We start from the raw sequence: 27,442 nt of genomic DNA, 5'->3' as shown, positions 1-27,442 counted from the left end.
ATATCTTCCTCACCCAGAGGTGTAAGAATGCGTGGGGGAAGGCTTCGTGCACCCACCCACTCCACCCTCGTGGATGGCCTTTTCCTTCCCTCCTATCCTCCTCCCAAATCACACCTGGATACTTTGTTAGTGCTCTCCCTCTTTTTATAATGACTTTTAATAAAGAATACATGTTTTTTAAACGATAGTGACTTTATTTCCTTAAGCAAGCTGTAATCGAAGGGGGAGGGTGGGTTTCTTACATGGAATGAGTCAATCAAAGGTGGGGGTTCATCAAGGGGAAACAAGCACACCAGTCACACTGTACCCTGGCCCGTGATGAAACTCGTTTTCAAAGCTTCTCTGACGCGCACCGCTTTGTGGTGTGCTCTTCTAATCGCCCTGGTGTCTGGCTGTGCGTAGTCAGCGACCAGGTGGTTTGCCTCAGCCTCCCACCCTGCCATCAAGGTCTCCCCTTACTCTTAGAGAGACTGTGGAGCACACAGCAAGCAGCAATAACACAGGGGACATTGGTTTGGCTGAGGTCTGAGCGAGTGAGTAATATGTGCCAGGGCGACTTTAAACAGCCAAATGCACATTCTACCACCATCCTGCAATTGCTCAGCCTGTAGCTGAACAGCTCCTTACTACTGTCCAGACTGCCTTTGTATGGCTTCATGAGCCATGGCATCAAAGGGTAGGCTGGGTCACCCAGGATAACAACAGGCATTTCAACCTCCCCAACTGTTATTTTCTGATCTGGGAAGTGATTCCCTTGCTGCAGCCGTTTAAACAGAGTAGTGTTCCTGAAGACGTGAGCGTCATGAACCCTTCCCGGCCATCCCACGTGGATGTTGGTGAAATGTCCCTTGTGATCCACCAGTGCTTGCAGCACCATTGAAAAGTACCCCTTGCGGTTTACATACTGGCTGCCCTGGTGCTCTGGTGCCAAGATAGGAATATGGGTTCTGTCTATCGTCCCCCCACACAGTTAGGGAATCCCATTGCAGCAAAGCCATCCACTATGACCTGCACTTTTCCCAGAGTCACAATGTTTCGTAGCAGCAGCTTAATGATTGCTTTGGCTACTTGCATCACAGCAGCCCCCACAGTAGATTTTCCCACTCCAAATTGATTCCCGACTGACCGGTAGCTGTCTGGCGTTTCAAGCTTCCAGAAGGCTATCGCCACTCGCTTCTCCGCTGTGAGGGCTGCTCTCATCTTGGTATTATGGTGTTTCAGGGCAGGGGAAAGCAAGTCACAAAGTTCAAAGAAAGTGATCTTACGCATGAGAAAGTTTTGCAGCTACTGCGAATCGTCCCACACCTGCAGAACTATGCGGTCCCACCAGTCTGTGCTTGTTTCCTGGGCCGAAAAACGGCATTCAATGGCAAGAACCTGCCCCATTACCAGCAGGATCTCCAAAGCGAAGGGGACTATGGTTTGAGATAATTCTGTGTTCATGTCCTCATCACTCTTGTTGCCACGCTGCCTCCTCCTCGCCTGGCTTTGCAGGGCCTGGTTCAGCATAGACTGCACGAGAATGCGCGAGGTGTTTACAACGTCCACGATTGCGGTATTGATCTGAGCAGGGTCCATGCTTGCTGTGTTACAGTGTTTGCACAGTTCACCCAGGAAAAAAGGCGCGAAATGGTTGTCTGCTGCTTTCACGGAGGGGTGAGGCTGTACCCAGAACCACCCGCGACAATGATTTTTGGCCCATTAGGCACTGGGATCTCAACCCAGAATTCCAAGGGGTGGGGGAGACTCCAGGAACTATGGGATAGCTACAGGATAGCTACCCACAGTGCAACACTCCAGAAATCGACCATGGACACACACACCATCTAATTAATATGCTTAATGTGGCCACGTGTACTCGACTTTATACAATCTGTTTTACAAAACTGGTTTATGTAAAATCGGAATAATCTCATAGTGTAGACATGGGATACTGTCACGTAGGGCATAGTTACACTTTGAGCTGGGGTTATAATTCCCAGCTTGATGAGACACACCCTCACTAGCCCTGTGTGCTAAAAATAGATAGTAGCTGCGTTGGCAGGAGCAGCAGGAGGTTTAACCACCCCAAGTATGATCCCATTCAAATCCCAAAGTCTATTCTCAAGGTGCCTGCTCCTCATACCGCTTGTGCTGCCTTAGCTACATGCTATCTGTAGCATGCCAAGGCTGTAGGAGCTAGGTGGGCCCATCCCACTGAACTGGGAATGATACTGGGAGTGATACCCTTAGCTCAAAGTGAAGACCTACCCTTTGCTCAGACCACTAGACCAAGCCACTCTCTTATTATGTTTTCAATAAGTCACTGTAGTGGCAAGAGGAGCACAGAGTGTTTAAAGCAAATGGGGTTTATGTAAGCATTCTTTTTTAAATAATGTCTCTTTCATTCTCTTCAGTGTGGATTCTAAACTGCTCCAGCATCCTCTTGCCCAGAGCTCACCTTTTGGCCCACAGGAGGAGATTCGAAAGACCTGTCTAGGGCTGCCAATATCACTTTGCACTCAACAAGAGAAGGTTTTATTATTGTTGTTATTTGTTTGACATTGTGTATTTAGGCATCATCCTGGAACATGCAGACACGCAGCGAATGAAATGGCTGGACCTGGAACATCTGGTGATGTGTAACTAATAGATACAGCTGAGGTCCTGCTCATTAGTGAGTTATAAAGAAATTTAGCTGACAAGCAGCAGTAACCGATACCTCTGGTGCAAAGTGGATCACCTTCACATCAAGGGACAAATTCACTCTTCCCCAGGAGACAGTCCGCTTTAATTTCCCCTGAAAGAGAAAGCTGCAGAAGGTGTGATATGAGTCAGTGCATCTCCTTGTTCTCCTGGCAATGCCCCCCTCCCCAGCCAATGCTATCCACACTTTGGGCTGTCTGTGGACTCCCTCGGTGAGAAATAATTGCAACCACTTTCTGCTACCATCAATTTCCCACCAGCAATTTTTCTTCCAGTAAGTACCCTGTATTATGCATAAACAAACTTGAACCTGGCCTCTGTTAAATTCCAGCTTTAGTTGAGCTCAGGCAATGGCTCCTGAATAGAGCTATTAAATAGCTTAAAAGTGGAAGCTATTGAAACAGTGAACCTTCTTCCATATGCAGCAGAGTGGATGACTTTCTGCTAGAGTCAGGGTCTCCCCACAGTTGGGAGCATGGAAAGGACCCAATGGGGGAACATAAAGCTTTGTTTGTATTTGAGAGCTGCTGTAGCAAGGTATCAGAGGTAATAATTCTCCAGCTATTTCAGGCACAGGTGACTATATGAAAAGTGAGGCCTATTCGTCTCACGACTTTTCCACCCCAATAGAAGGAATGAGACCAGATTCACATTTTTCCATGTGATCATTCTGCTCAGTTATTTTAAGGTTCTGTGAGCATGCTTAGCTGAGATTTGACAGTCTGTTCTCTAATGTGATATCCTCTGTAATTTCAGCTTTCCAGGTCCTAGAGAAAGACCCAAATCCGACTGTCCAGCTGGTGGCAACTGAGATCATGTGACATCTGTTCTGGTTGAGTGTTTGGGGAATGAAGTGGAACAGAGAAAAACAGAACAAGGCTCTGCAGTAGTATAAGGGTCCTACCATCAATCAAATGTTAATCCTACCCCTTGACCCCGTAAGCTTTGCCCACCGGTCATCGGAAGCCCTACCCTGTGGGGTATTACTTCTGGGGCCAGGGTGGACACATGACTGGAAGCAAGATGTGTCATGTGACCCCTCTAAGAACTCCTCCCACTGTCCAGGCAGGATGGGCTTCTCCTCGATAGGAATGCCCCAAGAGACAATTTGACCAATCAGGGGGAGTTCCAGGGCAGGGTGACCTGTCCGAAGTGGTCTGTGTGATCTCTCTAAGAACTCCTGCCGCAGTCTACCAATCAGGAGGGGTTTCAGCCACTGGGGACACTCCAAGAGGATATTTGACCAACTGGTGGGAATTCTGGAGTGGAGTGACCTGTCTGGAAGTGATTCATGTGGCCCCTTTAAGAACTCCTCCCAACGCCCTTTGCCAATCAGAGTGCAGCACCATCAGCCCATAAGTCCCAGCGCTGAGCAGAGGAAGCCATTTCTTACAAAGAAGATGTGTATTATTAATTGAGGAAAGGCTGAGAGGAAACATGGACTACTTTACCACCCGCCTGAGAACTTCAGAATTTGTTTTAGTCCCGAGGACCTTTGGACTTATATATATAAAGTGCTATACCAGTGACAGTTCCAAGGAGGGCCTTTTACTCGACATTTGATAGATACCTTGGAACTTGACCCCGAACCCTCGTGAAGAACCCCGATGAGTGTGACGGCCTCTCATTGTCCACTCCCCCCAAAGTTTGAAGATGATCAATCTTGGAGGAGTCATCGGTGGACAAGGTGAAGGGGAAAGATGTCTGTCAGGTAAATGAATGATTAAGAAGTGATGGTCAATCATGGGGGTATAAAGGCGTTAGGAATTGACCTGGTATTGCGTAAATCTAAGAACAAGCAGTGGAGTGCTTGCACTGTTTTTTGTCTGAAAATGTCTCAATAGGTTGACGATGCCTTTCAAGAGGCTTTTGAGACCTTACACATTTGGTAGCCCTGTCATGCATCAGCTCTTTTTTCTTCTGTCTGAGATGCAGATCTCAAGAGGAAAATCCGGAAAAGGACAAAAATAGAAGAATGAACCAGCTCAGACTCCCTCATTGTAGGGGTCATTGCGTCCATTTTTACAGGCAGCTGTCAAAGGTTGTGTTAAACCAGGCAATTAATTAAACTTATTTAAATGTGCACATATGAAGGTATCTCCCTCCATATTTGTATTAATAAAAGACAATGCCAGGAACAGTCTTGTCACCACAGACAGCTCTGTTAAAGAAAATATATTACACTCCCCCCCTCCCGGAAGCTGGGAGCTTTGGCGGGGTGAATCCTCTTTTCTGAGTGGCCAAAAAGCATAGTAAAACTTTAAATAGAAGACAAGGTAACAGCTTGGCTTTCACACCAGGAGGCTTACAATTTACACAAACTGGCTCGAATACGTTTTAAACGAAACAAGACCATTGTTTCAGATGTGGATGTGCAATGGCAGGCATATTTGGTAGATGTGCACTGGTTCTCCAAACACAGCAGAGGCTTTAAGTATATCTGAACAGTCATAGACATCCTATCCAAATATGCCTGGGCCTTAGGCCAAAAAGACAAGATGAGTGGTGAGGTATCCAAACTAGTTTTAGAGATGGTCGTGTGCCTCAAAAATTACAAATCGATCGGTGGAAAGAAATTTTAAACAAATCTTTTAGCAGGTTATTAAAACGGCGCAACGTTCACCATTTTTTACTAATATTGAAGTCAAAGCAGGGATTGTGGAACGATTTAACAGAACTTTAAAAAGATGTAGAGGATGTGGAGCTATTTTACAGTCCATAACAACTTTTGGTACATCGACTTGTTATCTGACTTTATAAACAGTTGCAACCACAGCTTTCACAGAACTATATGTAGCAGACTCGCTGATGTTAATCCTTTGCATTCTCTGAAGCTATGGAAAACGGTTTATAGAGATGGTTTTAAAATAAATCCGGTTGTTGCCCCTTTTAGAAAAGGTGACCATGTGAGACTATCTAAAATCAAAGGAGCCATTGAAAAAAGTTATGAACATATGTTTACTGATGAGATATTTATAGTGGATGAATCTTTAACCAGGAGCCAGAGACCTATATACTGATTCAAAGATTAGGAGGGTGAGAGAGTTACTGGATCTTTTTACCCTGAAGAATTACAAAAAGTAAACCCCAAACAAGACAGGATTTACAGGCTCAAAAAAGTTCTAGCGGATAAAGGAAAAGGAAGAAAAAAAACAGCTACTGGTGAAATGGTTAGGGGGGACAATAAGTTTAACAGCTGGGTGGAAGCTTCTCAACTCTGTGACATTTAGACATGAACAAAACAAACAAAGAAAAAGATTCCTCCTGGAAAGACAGAGAGCGAGAAAAATGAACGACAGCGGGTTCTACATTACTTTGCCCAGCAATGCCAGCTGTGCAGTTTTTCCTCAAAACACCAGCTTGAACTTTACAATACATCTGCTTAAGCCCTAGGATCTCCGGAGTGCCTGGGAGGTGGGGTTAGTGGAAAACAATACCCATATAGCTGGAACATTATTATTCGCTTTGGCAAGGTGATCATCAAGGTGCACCTGCGTCGCCGGAGACAGGGAGTTATCTAAAAAGCAAAACATGATGGCGATTCTTAAAAATTACAGCGACTCCACCATCTACAGGAACTATTACAAATGCCAGGTGGGATAGGCCCTTCCATGATGTATGGGGCTGGCGTGGGTGGTATATTTCGTAACCTCTTTCGAAAAGCTGTGCCACTTTTGAGGAGGAGGCTAGAGCTTATTAAACCTCACGTAAAAACTGTCTCTCCAAACACAGCTAAAGACAAGGTAGGCCATGTCTCCCGCACTGTTCTGGAGAAGGTGGGAATACAGCTTCACAGGAAGGATCGGGGCTGATGTACATTAAAAGGAGGAAGAGATGTGGAAAACCCTTTAAAAGAAGGACTTTGATGTGCAGGGCTGGCTTGGGTGAAAGAGGAGGCGCTCTCCGCCTGGTAAAAGAGATCTATTTTAATCAACATGGCTTTTGTTCACTGCAGGTCTGAACAGTGCACCAAATCCCAGCTAGACTTGTTTCAAATAGCCCTATGCAGACCAGCATCGAGAAAAGTATCTACATAAAGGTACCGCCTCTATTGGCTGTTACAGTGTCTGCCCCATTGACCTTTTTATACCAGGGAATGGCATCGATTATCTGGCTTTAACAACACCTGTGTTGCAAAATTGTAAAAGAAAATGGAACTGAATTAGCCGTGGATGCCAAAGGGAGCTGGTGAATTACCCCATGGCTTCTATTTTCAGTCAGTTGGAAGTCACAGTGGGAGACTGCCTTGTAAGCCAAAGCAACAAGTGTTCCCCTTAAAGGGCCTTTATAAAATCGGTGCTCAATTACAGTGACGATACCCTTATCATTCAATTTTCTGCAGGCCTATTTTACAAAGACACTGGTGAACAATAGGAAGAAACAGAGTTGGATGGTGTGAATCAAGGATTTTTGAATCGTGCAAAGCTGACAGCTCAGACCACGATGGTAGAGCTGCTGAGTAACCTACACAGTAATTTGTTTTGTCAACAAAAACTTTTATTGAGCCAAGTGGATGTGAAAATTAAACTGATATACAGTAATGACGCCCTCTGTTTAATGGACAGTGCATTCGAAGGCTTTAAATTGCCCATTGTATCATCATCCCTTTTTGTGAAGAAAGAAGAGATGACGCTGAGTGTTCATCTGGGGCACGTGGAGGCCCTGATTACCACTAATGCTAAATATCCCTTGGACAGTGTGGGAATGAAAGTCTTTAGCCTCCTCGTGAGCAGCAGGGTCAGGAACCAAGAGATCCTGTTTTTGGAACAGTTACCCAAAATGCTTGTCCTAGGGTTTGTGGATAATGATGCCTTATAGGAAGTGGCACAAAAAAAAAATCCCTTTCATTTTAAACATTACGACATTAGTTTTGTGGCCTTGTATGTAGATGGTGAACAGATACCAACTAAGCCTCTGCAACCACACTTCGAGGCAGGACGCTGCATGAAAGAATACATGAGTCTGGTACAGAAAGCTGGTAAACACATGAAAGATCATTCTCTGTTAATTGACCATGAGGGAAACGAAAAGGTTTACACCTTGTTTGCCTTTGAGCTGTTTCCCAACCAGGAATGCGCCGACTGTTGCCTGATTAAAACCCGGAAACTGAGAGCAGAAATAGGTTTTTGGATGGCTTTAACCATTGCCATCAATATCTGCTTGACTATTTGTGAACATGAACACCGTGCAACTCTCAGGTCTCTCATCAACGGCTCCTTTCACAAAAAAGAATTCTCTTATGATTGGCTTCCCTGGTGGCAAGCTGTCTCACAGACCATTAAGTTTGGTGGTGAACACGCATTCATATGACCAATCTGGTGAACACTGTCTCGCCTTGTATCTGGCGAAGTGTAACTGTGGAGGTTTTTTTGACTCATATGGGCACCCCCCCGCCGAACAGTGTTTGGTTTCTAAAAGCATGAAATTTTTAAACAAAAATGCCACAGACGTGGTTCACAATAGATAATAACAAGACTCCCCCTCTGTCAGCAGCAATCACTGCATGTTTTTCTTACATCGTCGTAGCAAGTGTTTATCTTTTGACCGGATTTTTAAATTTTATTCTAACAACTTAGTGCAAAATTACTGGATGGTGATGAATTTTGTGAAAACTACATTTAAATTCTTGAACATATCTAGCCTTACTCAAAACATGTTTCAACAAGCCCAGACACGCATATCTTGCAATTATTTTTATAACCATATTATCTAGTATTCTCAAGCATAACAGACAATGTTTGGCATTACTGAACACATTTTTTTGTGAAGACACTTTTCCCGCAGTTGTTAGGCCCCGAAAGAATTGCAGAAAAGGGGTGTTTCCACCTCGAATCCATTTTAAAAGCTGAAGTGCAGGGTTTTAAACCCTTCTCCTAGGACCGTCTTGTTGGAAAAAACGTTCTGTGTTTTCTTAAGGGTGTTTGTCTTTATTTGTCACTGATTTTTGTTCCTTAGGATAGAGGGCTGCTACACCTCTATCTTTTTTGAGGTGTTTTCTCACAGGCCTGTGCAATAGTCCAGGACTAGATCTTTCAAACTGTCAAAGTTGATCTTTTCACAGTTTTCTACGTTCAGGGTAATACCTTTGACTTTCATGCAGGCCTTTCCTCTCAACAGCTTATACCTGTATGTTTTCGGGTCTGTCAACACAAACTCGGTGATGTGTTGATCTGGCGGGATCTTGCTGGTGAGGTCACCCAAATAATCCCACAGAGGGAAATTCGAGTCACCCTCCCTTTTCACAAATATCACCAAGTCAGTGTCACAGTACAGGCACCGCTCTTGCAAACTGTGTAGGGGTTAGGGGCCCCTGGAAATTGGGGTTTGGGGTCCCTAGGGTTAGGGGCCCCTGGAAATAGGGTTTTGGGGGCCCTGTGTTTAGGGGCCCCGAGAGTAAGGGGTGCCTGGAAATGGGGTTTTGGGGCCCCAGGGGTTAGGAGCCCCTCGATATGGGGGATTGGGGCCCCAAGGGATAGGGGCCCCTGGGAAAGGTCTTTTGGGTCCTGGGGTTACGGTCCCTGAAATGGGGTTGTGGCCCAAGGGGTTAGGGGACCCTGAAATGAGGGGGTTTTGGGCCTGGTGTTAGGGAACCTGGAAATGGTTTGGGCCCCAGGTCTTTAGGGGCCCCTGGATCTGGGGGATTTGAGCCCCAGGGTTAGGGCCCTGGAAAATGGGTGTTGGGCCGCCTGGGTTAGGGGCCCCGGAAATGGTTTTGGGGCCACAGGGTTACAGGCCCCTGGAAATGGGCTTTTGGAGCCCCTGGGTATGCGGTATTTGGGGCCCTGGTGTTTGTGGCCCCTGGAATGGCTGTTTTGGGCCCCTGGGTTAGGGCCCCTGGAAATGGTGTTTGGGCCCCAGGGTTACAGTCCCTGGAAATGGGGTTTTGGGCCCCTGGAGAAATGCGGGTTTTGGGCCCCCAGGGTGGGGGCCTGGGAAATGGCGGCTTTGGCCACCCCGGGGGTTAGGTCCCGGAAATGGGTTTGGGGCCCCAAGGTTAGGGTGACCCTGGAAATGGGTTTTGGGGCCCCTGGTGTTAGTGGCCCTGGAAATGGGGTTTGGGGGCCCCAGGGTTTTAAGCGCCCTCGATATGGGAGTTGGGGCACCTGGTGTTTGGGGGCCCCTGGAAATGGGGTTGTCTGGAGGCCCCTGGAAATGGGTTTTGTGGCTCCTGGGTTAGAGGCCCGAAATGGGGGTCTGGGCCCCAGCGGTTAGGGCCCCTAGAAATGGGCAGTGGGCCTGAAATGGGTTTTTGGGGCCCTGGGTGTTAGGGCCCCGAAATGAGGTTTCGAGACCCCTGGGGTTAGGGGCCCCTGGAAATGAGGGTGTGCGGCCGCAGGGTTTCTAGGCCCCAGAATATGGGCGGATTGGCCCCTGCCAGGTTTGGGGCACGTGATGTGGAAATGGGTTTGGGGCCAAAGTGTTGGGGGCCTGAAATGGGGTTTTGGGGCGCCAGTGGTTAGGGGCCCCTGGAATTGGGGTGTTCCGGGCCCCTGGGGTTAGGGCCCCTGGAAATTGGGGTTTGGGGCCCCTAGGGTTAGGGCCCTGGAAATGGGGTTTTGGGGCCCTGCATTAGGGGCCCTGGAAATGGGATTTTCTGGCAACCTGGTAGTTAGGGGCCCCTGAAATGGGTTTGGGGCCCCTGGGGTTAGGGGATATGGAAATGGTGTTTTGGCGGTCCCTGGGGTTAGGGGACCCTGGAAGGGGTTTTGGGGCCCCAGGGTTAGGGGACTCTGGAAATGGTGTTTTAGGGCCCTGGTGTTAAGGGCCCTGGAAATGGGGTTTTGGGGCCTGGATATGGGGGTTTTGGGCCCAGGGGTTAGGGCCCTGGAAATGGAGGTTTTGGGGCACTTGTGGTTAGGGGCCTCTGGAAATTGGGGTTTGGGCCACTAGGGTTTGGGACCTCTGGAAAAGGGTTTTGGGCCCCTGGAAACGGGTTTGGGTCCCTGAATGGGGTTTTGGGCCCTGGTTTAGGGGCTGCCTGGAAATGGGTTTGGGCCTAGGAGTTAGGGGCCCTGAAAATGGGGTTTTGGGACCCTGTGTTGGGGCCCTGGAAATGGGTTTGGGGCCCAGGGTTTGGGGCCCCTGGAAATAGGGTTTGGGGCCCTAATATGGGGTGTAGGGGCCCTGGGGTTAGGGCCCCTGGATATGGGGTTGTTGGGGCCCCAGGGGTTAGGTGCCTGGATATGGGCTCTGCAGCCCCTGGCAATGGGGGTGGTGCCCTGGTGTTAGGGCCCGCTGAAACGGTGTTTTGTCCCCTGGGGTTAGGGCCCTTAGGTAATGGGTTTTGGGCCCCAGGATTAGGGCCACAAGGGGTTAGGGGCCACCGGAATATTGGTGTTAGGAGGCCCAGGGTTAGAGGACCCTGGAAATGGGTTTTGGGGCCCCTGGGCTTAGGGCCCCTGAAATGGGTTTTGGGCCCTTGGGTAGGGCGCCCTGGAAATAGGGGTGTGGGGCCCGCAGGGTTTTAGGCCCAGGAAATGGGGATTTGGGCCCCTGGTGTTAGGACCCCTGGAAATGGGTTTGGGCCCGTGGAAAAGGGGTTTTGAGGACCCTGGTAGGCCCTGGCAATGGGGTTTGGGGCCTCTGGATATGGGGTATTGGGGCCCATGGAGTTAGGGGCCCTGGAAATGGGGTTTGGGGCCCCTGGGTTATTGGGCCCTGGAATGGGTTTTCGGGCCACTGGATTGTGGGTTTGGGGCCCCTGGGTCAGGGGCCCCTTGGAAATGGGTTTTGGGGCCCTGGGTTAGGGGCCCTGGAAAGGGTGTTTGGGACCAGGTTAGGGGCCCCTGGAAATGGGCTTCTTGGCCCTGGTGTTGGGCCCCTGGAAATGGGGTTTGGGGCCCTGGGGCTAGTCCCGTGGAAATGGATGTTTGGGGACCCCAGGGTTAGGGGCCCCTGGAAATGGGGCTTCGTGGCCCTGGTGTTAGGGCCCTTGGAAAGGGTTTTGGGGCCCGTGGGGCTAGGTCCCCTGGAAAAGTGGTGTTTGGGACCCCAGGGTTAGGGCCCCTGGAATGGGCTCGTGGCCCCGGTGTTAGGGCCCCTGGAAATGGAGTTTTGGCCCCAGGGTGAGGGTCCCCAGAAATGAGGTTTGGGCCCTGGAAAAATGGGATTTTTGCGGCTCTGGTGTTAGGTCCCATGAATGGATTTTGGGGCCCCAGGGGTGTTCGGGGCCCCTGGAAATGAGCTATTGGAGCCCCTGGTGTAGGGCCCTGGAAATGGGGTTTGGGGCCCAGGTTTAGGGCCCCTGGAAATGGGTTTTTGGGACCCTGGGGTTAGGGGCCCCTGGATATGGGATTTGGAGCCCCAGGGGTTAGGGGCCCTCGGAAATGGGGGTTTGGGGCTTGGGGTTAGGGCCCCTGGAAATGGGTGTGGAGCCGCAGGGGTTTTAGTCCAAGAATGGGGATTTGAGCCCCTGCGGTTTGGGCACGTGGAAATGGGATTTGGGGCCCAGTGTTAGGGGCCCCTGGAAATGGGGGTGTGAGCGCAGGGGTTTTAGGTCCCAAGAAATGGGGATTTGGGGCCCCTGCGGTTTGGGGCACGTGGAAATGGGATTTGGGCCCCAGGTTTAGGGCCCTGGAAATGGGGTTTCTGGGCCCCTGGGTTAGGGCCCTGGAAATGGGTGGCCCCAGGGGTTAGGGGCCCTGGAAATGGGGTTTTGGGGGCCCTGCCGTTTACGAGCCCCTGGAAATGGGTTTTGTGGCACTGTTTAGGGCCCCTGGAATGGGTGTGTGCCCAAGGGTTAGGGCCAAATGAATGGTGTTTTAGGCCCCTGGGTTAGGGCCTGGAAATGGGTTTGGGGCCCCTGAGTTATGGGGCCCCTGGAAATGGGTTTTGGGCCCGTGGTGTTAAAGGGCCCTGGAATAGGTGTTGGGGCCCTGCTGTTAGGTCTGCCCTGGATATGTGGGTTGGGGGCCCAGGGGTTTGGGGCTCCTGGAAATGGGTTTTGGTCCCCTGTTGTTAGGGGCCCTAGATAGGGGATTTAGGGCCCCAGGGGTAGGTGCCCCGTGGAAATGGGGTTTGGGGACCCTGGGTTTAGGGGCCCCTAGAAATGGGGTTTGGGCCATAGGGTTAGAGGCCCTGAAATGGGGTTTTGGGCCTGGGGTTGGCCCTGGAAATAGGGTTTTAGGGCCCATGTGTTTAGGGGCTCCTGGGTATGTGTATTTGGGGGCCCTCGTGTTTGGGCCCTGGAAATGGGGTTTTGCAGCCCTGGGTTAGGGGCCCTTGAAACAGGGTTTGGGGCCCCAGGGGTTAGGGGCCCCCTGGAAATGAGGCTTTGGAGCCCCTGGAAATGAGGTTTTAGGGCCCTTGGTTTAGGGCCTGAAATGGGTTTTGGGTCCCGGAATGGGTTGGGGCCCATGGGTTAGGAGCCCTGGATATGGGTTGGCCCCAGAATTTAGGAACCCCTGGAAATGGGGTTTGGACCCCTGGTTAGTGCCCCTGATAATGTGGGTTGGGGCCCAGGGTTAGGGGCCCTGGAAATGGGGTGTTTGGGCCGTGGTGTGGGGGTTTGGGGCCCCTGGAGTTAGGGGCCCTGGAAATGGGGGTTTCGGGCACTGGATATGGCGGGTTTGGTCCCTGGGTTATGTGCCCCTGGATATGGGATTTGAGCCCCTAGGTAGGGGCCTGGAAATGGTTTTGGGCCTGGAATGGCGTTTTGTGGCCTCTGGGTAGGGTCCCTGGAAATGGGTTTTGGGGCCCCTGGATTGGGGTTTTGTGGCCCTGGAGTTAGGGGCCCTGGAAATGGGGTTTGGGCCCTGGGTTAGGGGCCCCTGGAAATGGTGGGTTGGTGGCCCAAGGTAGGGGCCCTGGTATGGGAGTTTGGGCCCCTGAGTTAGGGGTCCCTGGAAATGGAGTTTCGGGCCACTGGATATGCGGGGTTGGGGCCCCTGGGTTAGGTTCCCGGAATATGGGATTTGAGCCCCAGGGGTTTGGGCCCTGGAAATGGGTTTTTGGGGCCCCTGGATAGGGGCCCTGGAAATGGGTGTTGGGGACCCGGGTTAGGGGCCCTGGATATGGGGCTTGTGTGCCCCTGGAAATGGGGTTTTCGGGCACTGGATATGCGGTTTGGGGCCCCTGGGTTAGTGGCCCCTGGATATGGGGATTTGAGCCCGGGGTTAGGGCTCTGGAAAAGGGTTTGGGCCCCTGGTGTTAGTCGGGTCCATGGAAATGGGTTTGGGCCCCAGTGGTTCGGGGCCCTGGAAATGAGGTTTGGGCCCCTGGGTTTAGGGGCTCCTGGAATGGGTTTTGGGGCCCAGGGGTTAGGCAGCACTGGATATGGGGGATTTGTGGCCCCTGGTGTTTGGGGCTCTGGAATGGGGTTTGAGGCCCTGGGTTAGGGCCCTGGAATGGGTTTGGGGCCCCTGGTGTTAGAGGCCCCTGGAAATGGGGTTTTGGGGCCCCAGGGTTTTGGGGCCCCTGGGATATGGTTATATTGGGCCCCTTTGTTTTGGCCCCTGAAACGGTTTGTTGGCTCCTGGGGTTAGGGGCCCCTGGAAATGGTGTTCTTGGGGCTCCAGAGGTTAGGGGGCCCTGAAATGGGGCAGTGGGGCCCTGGAAATGTTGGGGCCTTATGGGCCGACTGGGGGTTTGGGCCACTGTGTTATCCGCTTGGTTGGGTCCTGGGCTCAGCCGGAGTGGTTTGGGGGGTGGGCCCTTGAATGGGTTTTGGGGTCACTTGGATATGCGGGTTTGGGCCCTGGTCGAGGGCCCTGGAAATGGGTTTTCGCGGACCCTGTGGTTAGAGGCCCTGGATATGGGGATATGGGCCCAGGGTAGAGGGCCCTGGTAATGGGCCCCGGTCTTCGGCCCCTGGAAATGGTGTTCTTGGGCTCCAGGGGTTAGGGGCCCCTAGAAATGGGGCAGTGGGGCCCCTGGAAATGGGGGTGTGGGGCCGCAGGGGTTTTAGGCCCCAGGAAATGGGGATTTGGGGCCCCTGCGGTTTGGGGCACATGGTTAGTTCTATGCCGCCTAAGCAGTGGTGAAACAGGCTATGAAAACACTGGTATTTCCAGTGACAGAGTTCTGGTCCATTCCGTCCTTCCAAGACGCTCATGCTGTTCCATTGTCGATAAACTAGCAGGCTGAAACGTTGTAGTTGGGGGAAAACGTACTGAAAAAGTTCGTCAGGGTATATCACGCTGCTGGTATTGGGTAGTTTTGTGAAGCAGACAACATCATTATTATTATAAAACACATGAAACTGTCTTGTGACCTTAAAAATAAAATATTAATTAGGATATTTTTCTATTTAAATAGTCATAACTGTAAAACAAAATAATCCATTTCAGGCTGTACAACAAACAGAAGTTTTGAGTTTATTTCTACCACTTTAAAACAGCAAACGCACAAACTTTTTTTAAACACACCTCATTTTGCAAAATAAAAAACCAAACTGCTTTTAAAATCAACTTTTAAAATCCAGTTTAAAACACATTTTGCACACTAAAAAAAACCACCATATTAGTCTGAAACACCTCATTACCATCAGTTTGAAGCCATATACTTTAAAAAAAAATCCCAACTATGTTTTACAGGTAGAGAGCATTTAAAACAGAGTTTGCAACACAATAGTTTTCAACAAACCCACATACATTTAAAAGGCATTTGGAGAAAGTTACCTTCTACCACAGGGTGAAGTGTTGCAGGCACATGCTTGTTTTGCCCCCCTCATGTGTCTTTGGGTCTCTGGATTAAAGAACAAGAAAAGATGTTAATTAGTATTACCCCCAAATCCCTGTACAACCTGTGTATTATCTGAAATTATTCAGCAAAACTACAGTTAGAATGGTTTTTACCTTGGTCTGGTAACGAAACGCAATTTAAATTTACCGGTTCCATGCTAAACAGAGCACACCGCAATAAATATATGTACCATTATTTATTAAGACAGCATGGCCAACGGCTGATCTTATATAATATATATTTTCAGATTTTAAAACAGGACGCATACCTCCTCTTGCAGTCCAGCAGGCATTCAAGAGCGTTTCTGTTGGAAAAAAACAGTCTCCAAAATACCTGAGTTTTTCATACCATCCTAACTCTTTCTTTCAAACAGACTTCCAGATAGTAACTAGCAGGTTGGTTTGATCACTACAGCTCTGAAATACTAGATAATTAAGGACTTTAGGCCTTTTCCTAACAATTCCTTTTGTGACCTGGGGTGAGGGAATTAAGCTGTCTACACAACTCAGCTACTATTAGCTACATTTTTTTCTTTTAGTTAAAATACATTTTTCTGTAGGGCCTTCTTACAGTATTAAACAGTAAATCCCCAATCCTTAATGTAACTGTCCCCATTCCCAAGGGGGAACATTTTACAGATATCAATACGTCTCTTTGGGGCTTGTTTTTTTTTAAACATGTTTCTTTCATGCATAAAGTTTGGTGTGGGGAGTTGAAATAAAATGTTTGTATCACAACATAATAAACCCTCCCATAGCTTTTAAGAATTTGATTGTCTTTAGAGCAAATGCTTGCTCTAAAGCATGGTTAAGGTTTGTGAACCCCTGAAACATTTCCGTTTTGGCTTAGACCCATGTGTGTATATGTGTGTGTGTGTCTGGGGTGTTTGTTTTTTGGTAACTATATTTTTTTTAAACTTGTAATGGCTTTGACTTGCTAGAAAGAGTGACCCATAGCATTCAAACAACTCCCGGGTCATATTTAAACTGTCCAGTAGAGTTCTGTCAACTCCTGGGTTCTTTAAACTGTCCAACAGCATTCAGGAATTATAGTTAAACTGCCCAATAGCAACTGTGAATTCCAGAGGTTTTATTTCATTTCATATTAATCAGAACGCACCCATCCACCTCCCTTACTATGGGTGCACATGAATCAAATTTATCCCTATGCAACAAGGGTAACTAATCATGGTTATATTCACGCTTCAGTGGGGGGTGTGGTTAAAACAATTCACTTCAACAGAATGAGTCAACTCTCTTGTACTCAAACACGTGTGAACCATCCCTGTTTGTTTTACTGTTGTAAGCAGAGTCAGGATGAGATCTACCCTGACATCTGGTGGCGAGTTGTGGAAAAGAACGTCAGGGGCTGGTTTCGTTTACACAGGCACACCCACCCCACCTAGCATGAATCAACAGTACCTATTAGGTCTCTGGGAAGTGGGCGGGAGGATGCCCGCCCGATGCTAAAGAATCCCCCCCAGCTTAAGGGGAAGATCTACATGACCTCAGAACGCAACTGAATCCGGAGATAACTAATAAAAGAACAGGGACAGGAGCGCGGTCAGAGGGTCATAAGAAGGGAGCCTGATGGAGACACCAAGCAGAGAACCCTGGACAGTGCCCACTGCTCCTCGAAGGCATCAAGGGAGCCAGTGAACTCCGCCCAGAGGAACTCCGCCTGGATATGTGAACGGATGAGCCAACAGTAGCCAAAATGGTCACTTTGGCTGCTGTGGGATCCCCAGTTTCTCTGTTATTGAGGCAGGAAGAATAAAGTGCTGTTATCCTGATTATGTGAATCAAGGAGAGTGGAAATGTACTTGGCCTTTTATGATGGAGGAACTCACTATCAACGCTGTAGTACTTGCTAGGCAAGGAACATGGGTTCAAAAACTCAGTAAACTGAGACAGTCATTGGGGACAGGTATTTGTACTCCATGGGGCATTGCCTCACCCCCAGCCTGTCAGTGCTAATTTTGATTCCATGAGAAATCTGGTTACAGACTGCAGAGATGAATTCACTTTGGGTTAATGGTGAACCAGCACTGAGGCTTCCCTTCCATTTAACACAGTAAGTGGTGATTTTAGCTTGTAATAGAGAAGCCTCAGTGCCCAACTTGCTGGGGGCTTGAGCCAGTTTTGCATTGTGTTATTTGAATGGAATCCCTTGTTGCTGCCATCTCTAATGGGCAGAATGGTTACACTGAAAACACGTTTTTAGAATTTTTCCCCTCCCGCAACATACATTTCAGCTTTTTGCTATAAATGGGTCTTTTTTACACAAATCCACAATAATTAGGTTCTCACAAACCATTTATTTTATTTAAAAGAGATAGAGCTCCTTGAAAACAAACCAAAAGGCTCCATTAAAACTTTTAGCTCACTTAAGGGCCAGAGACCTTCTAACAGAAACCCAGAGAGTCACAAAGCCCTTTGCAATAAATGTTTTTAAAATTTACACATTTAAATTTACAAATTTACATATAAAGTTGAAGTCCAAATCACACCGTCATGGTGCCATTGGGCTGGGGCATCTATGACACAGCCCTCATAATCTTCAAAAAGCTTTTCCCTAAGATAGTGATTAACAACAGCATAAACAGCAATGCGTACAATAGTCCACATAACTTTTTACACTAACGATGTGGCACTGGCTCAGCGAGTTGCATGCCAAACCGTCTCCTGAACTCCTTATAGCCTTCATCCTCAAAGTTCTCTTCAACAATTTGTAGTGGCGTTCAGCAAAAAAAAGGCGGGCCTGATTCATCTTTGCTGCCTGATGCAACGCTGCCTTCGAGTCCTCTAGAAAGGCATGATCGAACAGACAAGAAACAAGTGTAAGTTCCCACTGCTTGTTTTTTAGATTTACACAGCCCCAGATTCCTAACCCCATTACACCTCATCATCAACTCTCGCTTCTTAACATTTATTTACCTGAGCAATGTCTTTTCCATTCAGCTTGTCTGCCAGTGACTCCCTCAAGCAATGCGCCTTCCTCCTCCAGGGTGGTGGACAATGAGAGGGCACCATGTTCATTGGGGTATGGCATGAATGGTTGGTCTTCGGGTTCAGGTTCTGGCATACCCATCAATGGCTGGGCCAAAGTAATCCCCTCAGCTGCTCCCTCATTCTCTTCGGATCTGTCACGCCGATAGCGCTTTCTCCACACAAGTGCAAAGGGCCGCAGGGTTAAAACAAAGGCTGAAGTTCTCAGGCGGGTGGTAAAGGAGTTCACTTTTCCTGTTTAATTACCACATCTTTTGTCCATGAGCCTGGAACAGACAGACGATTGTTATACGTGGTCCTGATTGTATGAACTGTTAACTTAACAAAAGATTTGTGCATTCATGGAGACCCTAATAAATTTGAGATTTACCCTTACTGATAAAGAGTGGGTAAGGGAATACTTGGAAAATCAGATCTAAACATACATAAATCATTCAGCTGGGATGCCCTGCCTCCGAGGTGTCACAGGGCATGCCTGCCCCATAGCATGCCCTGCTGCCCAAATGTGGTGCTGCAGGCACTCCCTGCCTCCATTCCCCCTCACTAGGGTTTTCTGTCTCTCCTGGGGATTCCTGTGGCTCAGTCCCCTGCATGGGTCGCTCTGAATGGGCAACAAAAGTCCAAACCAACCATGGAGGCAGCTGATTATGGCACAGACAGGACTGACTGAACAGGGCTGGCTAACCCCTGGCCTCCCGTCCCTTTATGGGCCACTTTGTTACATTAGACTCATAGACTTGAAGGTCAGCCGGGACCATCGTGATCATCTAGTCTGACCTCCTGCACCTTACAGCCCACAGAGCCTCACCCACCCACTTCTGTGATAGATCTCTAACCTCTGGCTGAGTTACTGAAGTTAGGATACTCAAGGAATTAGCAAACCACCATACTGAACCACTGACGGCTGGGTTGGTAAGATCACGGACAGCAAGGGAAGGCCAAGGAAACTGGAAGAAAGGAAATGTAGCATCTGTTTTCAAACAAAAGTGATTTCTGCAATTCCATATGCCTACGTCTAACGTTTATCCCTAGCAAAATTGCTGCCTATCTAGAGGGTAATGGAAGCCTAAGCAGAAAGCAATGCAGGTTTATAGGGACACATCTTGCCAGAAGAATCGATTGCTTTTTTAAGAATAACTTTAAAAAATCTGTGGATGAGGCGGATGCAGCAGATGTGATATATTTAGATTTGAATAAAGCATTCTACACTTCGTCTCCCAAACACCTAACAGAAATTAATTCAAATGAGAACATTGTGGATTCTCCACTCGATGAAGGATGCAAGGAAAAGGTGATGATGATAAACAGAGCAGAGAGGTGTGAGAGGTGTCGAGTGGGGGTCGCAGGGGAGGGGTTGAGAACAGTTCTTATTTAACAGGCTCTTATGCTGTGTGAATGACTGTGCTATCTGGGCAACATGCTCCAGTAGGGTGAGACGATCACACTAATGAAACCCACAGATGAACCCAGCTCTAACAGGAACCACCTGCGAACGATATTGGAAAAATGCTGTCAGTACAACTGGGTAGCATCCATTGCAGCACAAGGGTGAGAGTGGGCAGCAGATGAGACTTGATACGAAGTTGATGCTTGGAATGAGAAGATGAGACAGTTCAAGCATCACAACCAGGTGCCTAGACTCTATGGTGACATGTGCTGTAGAAATGTGATTGATCAATGTCATCATGGCATAGCTACCACTGAGCACCAGGTGTCTCAGATCATCCATGCACAACATATGTGTAGGTCCCCTTTCAACCTGATGACCTCCTTTAATGCCAACCTCCTGATGGACTTTGATGGACAGGATGGGTTCCTCTGGATCCCACCTGCAGCACTGCAGGATGTAACTTCCTGATTTTCTTCCCATAGGAATTGATTTGGCAGTGCCTTCACCCCTCTCAGTCCTTTCCCTGGCAGGGTCACCGGGGCAGCTTGAAAGGAAAATTTTAACCACAGGGCAACCCCCACTTACGTGCCAGATGGTTGGAGACTCCCAAGAAATGACAAACACACACAATGTATGCAAGAGTATACAACATTGAACAGGAAGTAACTATAACAGAACAGGGGTAAACACTACTGCTAGGGTCACCAGTGCCCACACTGTTAATACCCTTCAGTTTCCCCAGCCACATGACCTGATAGAGCAAGAGTAAAATGCAGTGTCCCATTGGTACATGTACTTTGTAGGGGCCCTTGATCACAGGCGCCAACTTTCCAATGTGCCAGGTGGTGCTTGACTCCCAGGTCTGCCCCAGGCCCTGCTCCCACTCCACCCTTTCCTCCAAATCCCCACCCTACCTCTTCCTGCCCCATTCCGCCCCCTCCTCTGAGCGCACCACTTCCTCACTCCTCCCCCCTCCCCCCAGAGCCTCCTGCATGCCACAAAACAGCTGATTGCAGCAGGCGAGAGGGACGGGGAAGGAAGGGGAGGCACCGGTTGGTGGGACCCACCGGTGGGCGAGAGGCGCTGGGGAGGAAGGGGAGGCTGATAGGGGGCTGCTGGTGGGTGCTCAGCCCCCACCATTTTTCCCCCGTGAGTGTTCTAGCCCTGGAGCACCCATGGAGTTGGTGCCTATGCCCCTGATGACCTGTGACAATGATCTATTCTGTAGCTGTAACCCATGTGCCTAATAGGGAGATGTCTCTTTAAGTCTGTTCTGTTCCTATAAAGGAAGTTGAATCCCCCATTGAAATGGAATGTTTGGGTACAATACCATAAGGCAGTTTAGGATACAGTTCTACTTAAAATTTGCCTTGTAATAAGTCCTACATATGCTGAAATGGCTCCTCACCCAGCTCCCATATTCCATATAAACAGACTGAATAGTGCATATTTTGCGGGGAAGTGAGTCGTTAAGCATGTTGATGTTTGTGTTGGTGTCACTAAGCATAACCCTAAGTAACTTGGGAGGGTGGAAGGCCACAGCGGTATGGAGCCTTCCTGGTTTTAGGCCTTAGCAGACAAGAGCTCCTCCATGTTTGAACTTTAATCGACCTAAAAGGCCAGGTGTAACAGCCGTTATCAGTTGCAACAGTTCTAACAGGTCTAAAGCCGAAATAATAAGGCCTGTGGACCTTTAGCAGAAGGACAAGATAACTTGCAGAAGGAAAACTTACTAACGAGCTGCCGCGGCCAAGTTTACTTAATGTACCTGCGCTTACGTAACTGCTACAGGAGGAGGAGGAGGAGGAGGCAGCTGGGGAAGAAAGAAGAAAGAGAAAAAAAAAACTTATAAAAAGGGAAAAGCCGCTTGTGTAGGTGTGCTGGATCTGAGGCGTGCTAAGTCTCCCAGCACCTCTTTGAGATCTCAAATAAACTTTGCTTGCTTCTCCACCCTGGTGTGATTATTGGCGCTAAGCACTCCGGGCACGAACCACTGTTGCTTGCCTCGGGCACCCTCTGTGCCTGCAACATTTGTATATACAAAGGGGGGTGTCGCAGGGGAAGGGTAGAGCATGGGGGCCCCGGGTTGGGGTGGGTGGGGAGGAGTCACATGGAGGGTCACATGCCCCCCTTGTGTCCCTCCCATGAGTGCAGTACCGGCAAAAAATGATTTCTATTTGAACCACTGCCCATGGGGGAGAGGGGAATGAGTTGTGTCTGGGCATTGTTGCTAGGCAGATTAAGCACTCCACTCCCAAAGCTTCAGGAATTGGGTGTAGCAGTTCTGGATCTGCTCCAGTAGGTTCCCTGTTGCTGGGGTCAGATGCCCTGAGGGCAAGCAGTCAGGGCAGCTGCTTTGCAGGGGCCATGTGCCCTGGGTGAGTTGGGAGAAGCTGAGCCCAGCAGCAGAAAGCAGATTATTGTCCCTAAGTCTGAAGCATTTTGCACCAGGTTAGTGCTATTGTTAACCCTCTACTAGGGAAGCCTGGACAATGTTAATTCAGCCAGGGGAAATTGGGAGGGGAAAAATCACTTCTATTTTAATTGTATGCTTTGAATGTTGTTTGATTTTAGCCAAACTGTTCTAGTTACATTGTCTGAACTAGTCTGTCACCAACTGTTCTTTAAATGCAGCAATGGGGAAAGAGTCATTTCTGTTTTGCTATTCTCAGTTTTGTATTTTCTTGTAACAGGGTTTTCTTTAAATCTAGACACATAACTGAGTGGTTGGTTAATCAGTTTGCTGAGTGACTAGAAGTGATTTCAGCAGAGGAAGAGTCTGCCTGGATTCCAACTGAAGATCTCTACAAGCAAGTGTCGGGAAGATGTTTTAGACCCCGCAAACTGTCTAGATTTGGTGATCAAAGACTCTAACTGAGACCTAGGTGAACAAAAACCTACCTTTTGGGAACTCCCTGTTTCTTCTCACTGTGTTTCTGTGGGGACTGAACTGTTCAGATTTGAATTTGTTTTCTTTATTTATGTTCATGTATAAGTGAATATACTGTCTGGATTATAAAATAGCCATGTTGTGCTGTAAAATTAGATGATTATTTTTCTTTATCATAAGATTTTTATGTAACTTGTTTAATTAAATCCATATCTTTTGGGACTTGAATGTGGGAGGGTTGACCCTGTGCAAACCTTGCTGAAAATCTTGAGAGACTGAACTCTGGGTCTCCAGCTGCTTCCTACGGGAGTTGGGTTTTTTTACGCCCTGGAGAAGGGCAATGAAGTGAACTGTAACCCACCTGATGGTTACATAGCAGCAAGGCAGCTTGGCAGATGGGGTTCAGCACAGTCCCCAGAACTCACATGCAGGATGGGTGGTCAGTTCTTCAACAGGTTTAATAGGTAGCAGGGACTAAAATCCCCAAAGCCTTGGCTGAGGATACAGTGCAGGGAGTTGGGGGTCTCCCAAACCATTTCACTGACTGTCTAACTGATGGATGGTGACTCACCACGCTGTGAGTGACCCTCAGGTTCAGGTTCAGAGACACTCTGGACCTCTCAGCACTGCAGGGGGCTGATGATCACTGCTGACAGGCATCCTCTCCTTGCAGGAGTCGGAGGAGGTCCCGGACAATTGGAAAAAGGCAAATATAGATTTTCTGGATAGAAGTCAGTGTTTGGTGCTGTAGGCACAGCATGCTGAAGAATCAGAGAGGGAAATGCAGAAAAGGGAAGAAAATTGGTAGCACGTGACCTCCAGAAGAAGCAAGAGGAGAACCCACGTACTCACAATACAGACAGAGGGAAGAAACCATTTTCAGGCTCTTTGCACAGGTACTATGGCAGAGAATGGTTTGGATGAGCCTCTTCAGATGTTGATTTAGTTGGGGATTGGTCCTGCTTTGAGCAGGGGGTTGGACTAGAGGAACCTCCTGAGGTCTCTTCCAACCCTGATATTCTATGATCGGAGGGAAGGGAGCAGAAGGAGACCCCATTGACCGGAAGGCATGGGATGTATTGTCCTAGGGATGGGGGTTCCATGACCACCACTCCCAAGAGGAGAAGACAGGTGGTAGTGGTGGTTGGACACTTCCTCCTAAGGGGGATAGATTCATCCATCTGCCGTCCAGACTGGGAAACTCAAGAAGTGTGCTTCTTGCCTGGAACTGCAATTCAGGATGTGATGGAGTGTCTGCTGAGACTAATCAAGCCCTCAGACTGCTACCCCTTCCTACTTCTCCACGTGGGCACCAGTGACATTGCCAAGAATGACCCTGAGTAGATCACTGCAGACTACATGGCTCTGGGAAGAAGGATAAAGGAGTTTGAGGCACAAGTCATGTTCTCGTCCATCCTCTCTGTTGAAGGAAAAGGCCCAGGTAGGGACCATCGAATTGTGGAGGTGAATGCGTGGTTATGCAGGTGGTGTTGGAGAGAGGGCTTTGGATTCTTTAATCATGGCATGTTGTTCCAGGAAGAAGGATTGCTAGGAAGACATGAGATCCACCTAACGAAGAGAGGGAACAGCATCTTTGCAGGCAGGCTGGCTAACCTAATGAGGAGGGCTTTAAACTAGGTTAGCCGAGGGATGGAAACCTAAGCTCTGAGGTAAGTGGGGAAGTGGGAGCCCAGGAGAAAACACAAGGAGGAGGGTGTAACAGGGGAGGCCTCCTGATTCACACTGAGAAAGTAGGGCAATCAGCTAGTTATCTTAGGTACCTGTACAGAAACACAAGAAGCCTGGGAAACAAGCAGGAAGAATTGAACGTCCTGGAACAGTCAAGGAAGGATGATGTGATTGGAATAACAGACTTGGTGGGGTAGCTCACATGACTGGAGAACTGTCATGGATGAGTATAAACTGTTCAGGAAGGACAGGCAGGGGAGGAAAGGTGGAGGAGTTACACAGTATGTAAGAGAGCAGTATGACTGCTCAGAGCTCCAGTATGAAACTGGAGAAAAGCCTGTTGAGAGTCTGTGGGTTCAGATTAGAGGCAAAAGCAACAAGGGTGATGTTGTGGTGGGCATCTGCTATAGACCACCAGACCAGGAGGATGAGGTGGACGAGGCTTTCTTCGAACAACTAACAGAAGTTTCCAGATCACAGGCCCTAGTTCTCATGCCAATGGGGACTTCAATCACCCCTGGACATCTTGCTGGGAGAAGGCAATACAGCAATCACAGACAAGTTTTGGAGAGTAGGTGGGGGACAACTTCCTATGCAAGTGCTGGAGGAAACCACTGGGCCCTGTTACTCTTGACCTGCTGCTTCACAAACTGGAATGGATTGGTAGGGAAGTATGTGGGATGGCAAACCTGGCGGCCGGACCATGAGTTGGTCGAGTCAGGATCCTGACACAAGGAAGGAAGAGAGAAGCAGAATACGGACCTGCGACTTCAGAAAAGAAGGGCTTGTTGTGAGGCCAATCAGCGGCCCAGATTGTAGACAGCCAATCAGGGCCAGGCTCAGAGGTATATAAAAGGCTGCCCAGAGCAGGAGCAGTGAGTCTGTTCCAGGCCTTTGAAGGGAGAAGGTCAGTCTCCAGGGGGGAGACTAGCACTGTGGACAGCGCAGTGCTAGGCAGGCTCAGGGAGGCTAGAAGGCTCTAGTCCCTAGTCACCAGGCTGCAGGCCCTGAGGGGAAGGGCCTAGCGGGTGCAAGGGGCTGTAGGGGAAGTGGCCCAGAGAAACAGACTGAGGAGGAAAAGGAGGAGGACAGCGAGGCTGATGCCACAGGGTCCCTGGGCTGGGACCCAGAGTAGAGGGTGGGCCTGGGTCCCCCCCACCCCCACTTCCTCCTTGCAGTACATCCAGCCATTGGCCATAGGGACCGGTCATTATAGACCACGCCAGATCCCTGCCAATAGGGATTAGACTCTGAGGGCGAGTAGTTACACCTGAAGGCTGGAGTGGGACTGCTGATTATCGATCCCCGGAAGGGGGTGCAGATGGACTAAGGGGCACTGCCGGAGGGCAGTGGCCTCGAAGAGGACGCCGCCGAGCAGGGAGCAACGCGGGTCCAGAGACAACAATAGAGGGCAGAACAACAGACAGGACGCCACCAGGAGGGGGCGCTCCGCTGGAAGCGAGCTAATTCCCAGAGTTACCGGCAGGAGGCACCAGGTGGTGAGTCCCAAACCTGTTTACAGGCAGGCAACCAGCTTAGCTTAACAGAGAAAACTTTGGTGAGCTTAAACAAAAAAAGGAAGCTTACAAGAAGTGGAAAGTTGGACAGATGACTAGGAAGGAGTATAAAAATATTGCTTAAGTGTGCACGGGTGTAATCAGGAAGGCCAAAACACAATTGGAGTTGCATCTAGCAAGGGATGTGAAAAGAAGGGTTTCCACAGGTATGTTAGCAACAAGAAGAAGGTCAGGGAAAGTGTGGGACTCTTACTCAATGAGGGAGGCAAACTAGTGACAGATGATGTGGAAAAAGCTGAAGAACTCAATGTTTTTTTTGCCTCGGTCTTCACAAAGTCAGTTCCCAGACTGCTGCACTGGGCAGCACAGCATGGGGAGGAGGTGAATAGCCTTCAGTGGTGGAACAGGTTAAGGACTATTTAGAAAAGCTGGACGTGCACAAGTCCATGGGGCCAGATGTGCTTGCTGCATCTGAAGGTGCTGAGGGAGTTGGCTGATGTGATTGCAGAACCATTGGCTGTTATCTTTGAAAACTCATGGTGATCGGGGGAGGTCCCAGACAATTGGAAAAAGGCAAATATAGTGCCCATCTTTTAAAAAGAGAAGCAGGAGAATCCGAGAAACCTCAGTCCCTGGAAAAATCATGGAGCAAGTCCTCAATGAATCCATTTTGAAGCACTTTGAGGAGGGGAAGGTGATCAGGAACAGTTAATATAGATTCACCAAGGGCAAGTCATGCCTTACCAACCTGATTGCCTTCTATGGTGCGATAACTGGCTCTGTGGATCTGGGGAAAGCAGTGGATGTGATACATTTTAACTTTAGGAAAGCTTGCCAGCAAGTTAAAGAAGTATGGATTGGATGAATGGATCGTTGGGCTCAACAAGTAGTGATCAATGGCTCGATGCCTAGTTGCCAGCTCGTATCAAGTGGAGTGCCCCAGCAGGTGGCCCTGGGACTGGTTTTGTTCATCTTCATTAATGATCTGGATGATGGGATAGATTACACCCTCAGCAAGTTTGTGGATGACACTAAGCTGGGGGGAGAGGTAGATATGCTGGAGGGTAGGAATAGGGTCCAGAGTAACCTAGACAGATTGGAGGATTGGGACAAAAGAAATGTGATGAGGTTCAACAAGGACAAGTGCAGAGTCCTGCACTTAGGATGGAAGAATTCCATGTACTGCTACATTCTGGGGACCACCTGGTTAAGCGGCAGTTCTGCAGTAAAGGACCTGGGGATTACAGTGGATGAGAAGCTGGATATGAGTCAACAGTGTGCCCTTGTTGCCAAGAAGGCCAACAGCATATTGGGCTGCATTAGTAGGAGCATTGCCGGGAGATTGAGGAAAGTCATTATTCTCCTCTATTTGGCACTGGTGAGACCACATCTGGAATATTGTGTCCAGTTTTGGGCCCCTCACTACAGAAGGGATGTGGACAAATTGGAGAGAGTCCAGCGGAGGGCAATGAAAATGATTAGGGGGCTGGGTCACATGACTTCCAAAAAGGTTGGAGCTCGGCTGTTCTCAGTGGTGGCTGATGACAAAACAAGAAGCAATGGTCTCAAGTTGCAGGTGGGG

At 48.9% G+C, this 27,442-nt stretch overlaps 1 long non-coding RNA gene across 2 annotated transcripts; it reads left to right on the top strand.

Moving 5' to 3' along the window:
- Positions 1-2,554: 2,554 nt before the first annotated feature.
- LOC142047516 (uncharacterized) lies at positions 2,555-24,445 on the top strand. 2 transcript variants are annotated; one of them, XR_012656795.1, is made up of 3 exons: positions 2,555-2,621; positions 3,442-3,823; positions 24,432-24,445. It is a non-coding gene; the product is annotated as an uncharacterized LOC142047516 (long non-coding RNA). The 2 variants fall into 2 exon arrangements; XR_012656794.1 differs by lacking the exon at positions 24,432-24,445 and adding an exon at positions 3,956-4,228.
- Positions 24,446-27,442: the final 2,997 nt, after the last annotated feature.

Source organism: Chelonoidis abingdonii, chromosome 11 (assembly GCF_003597395.2).
Source record: "Chelonoidis abingdonii isolate Lonesome George chromosome 11, CheloAbing_2.0, whole genome shotgun sequence".
NCBI classification, from domain to species: Eukaryota; Metazoa; Chordata; order Testudines; family Testudinidae; genus Chelonoidis; species Chelonoidis abingdonii.
Note: the sequence above shows the minus strand (reverse complement) of the source record. Positions and strands in the feature narration are given on the sequence as shown.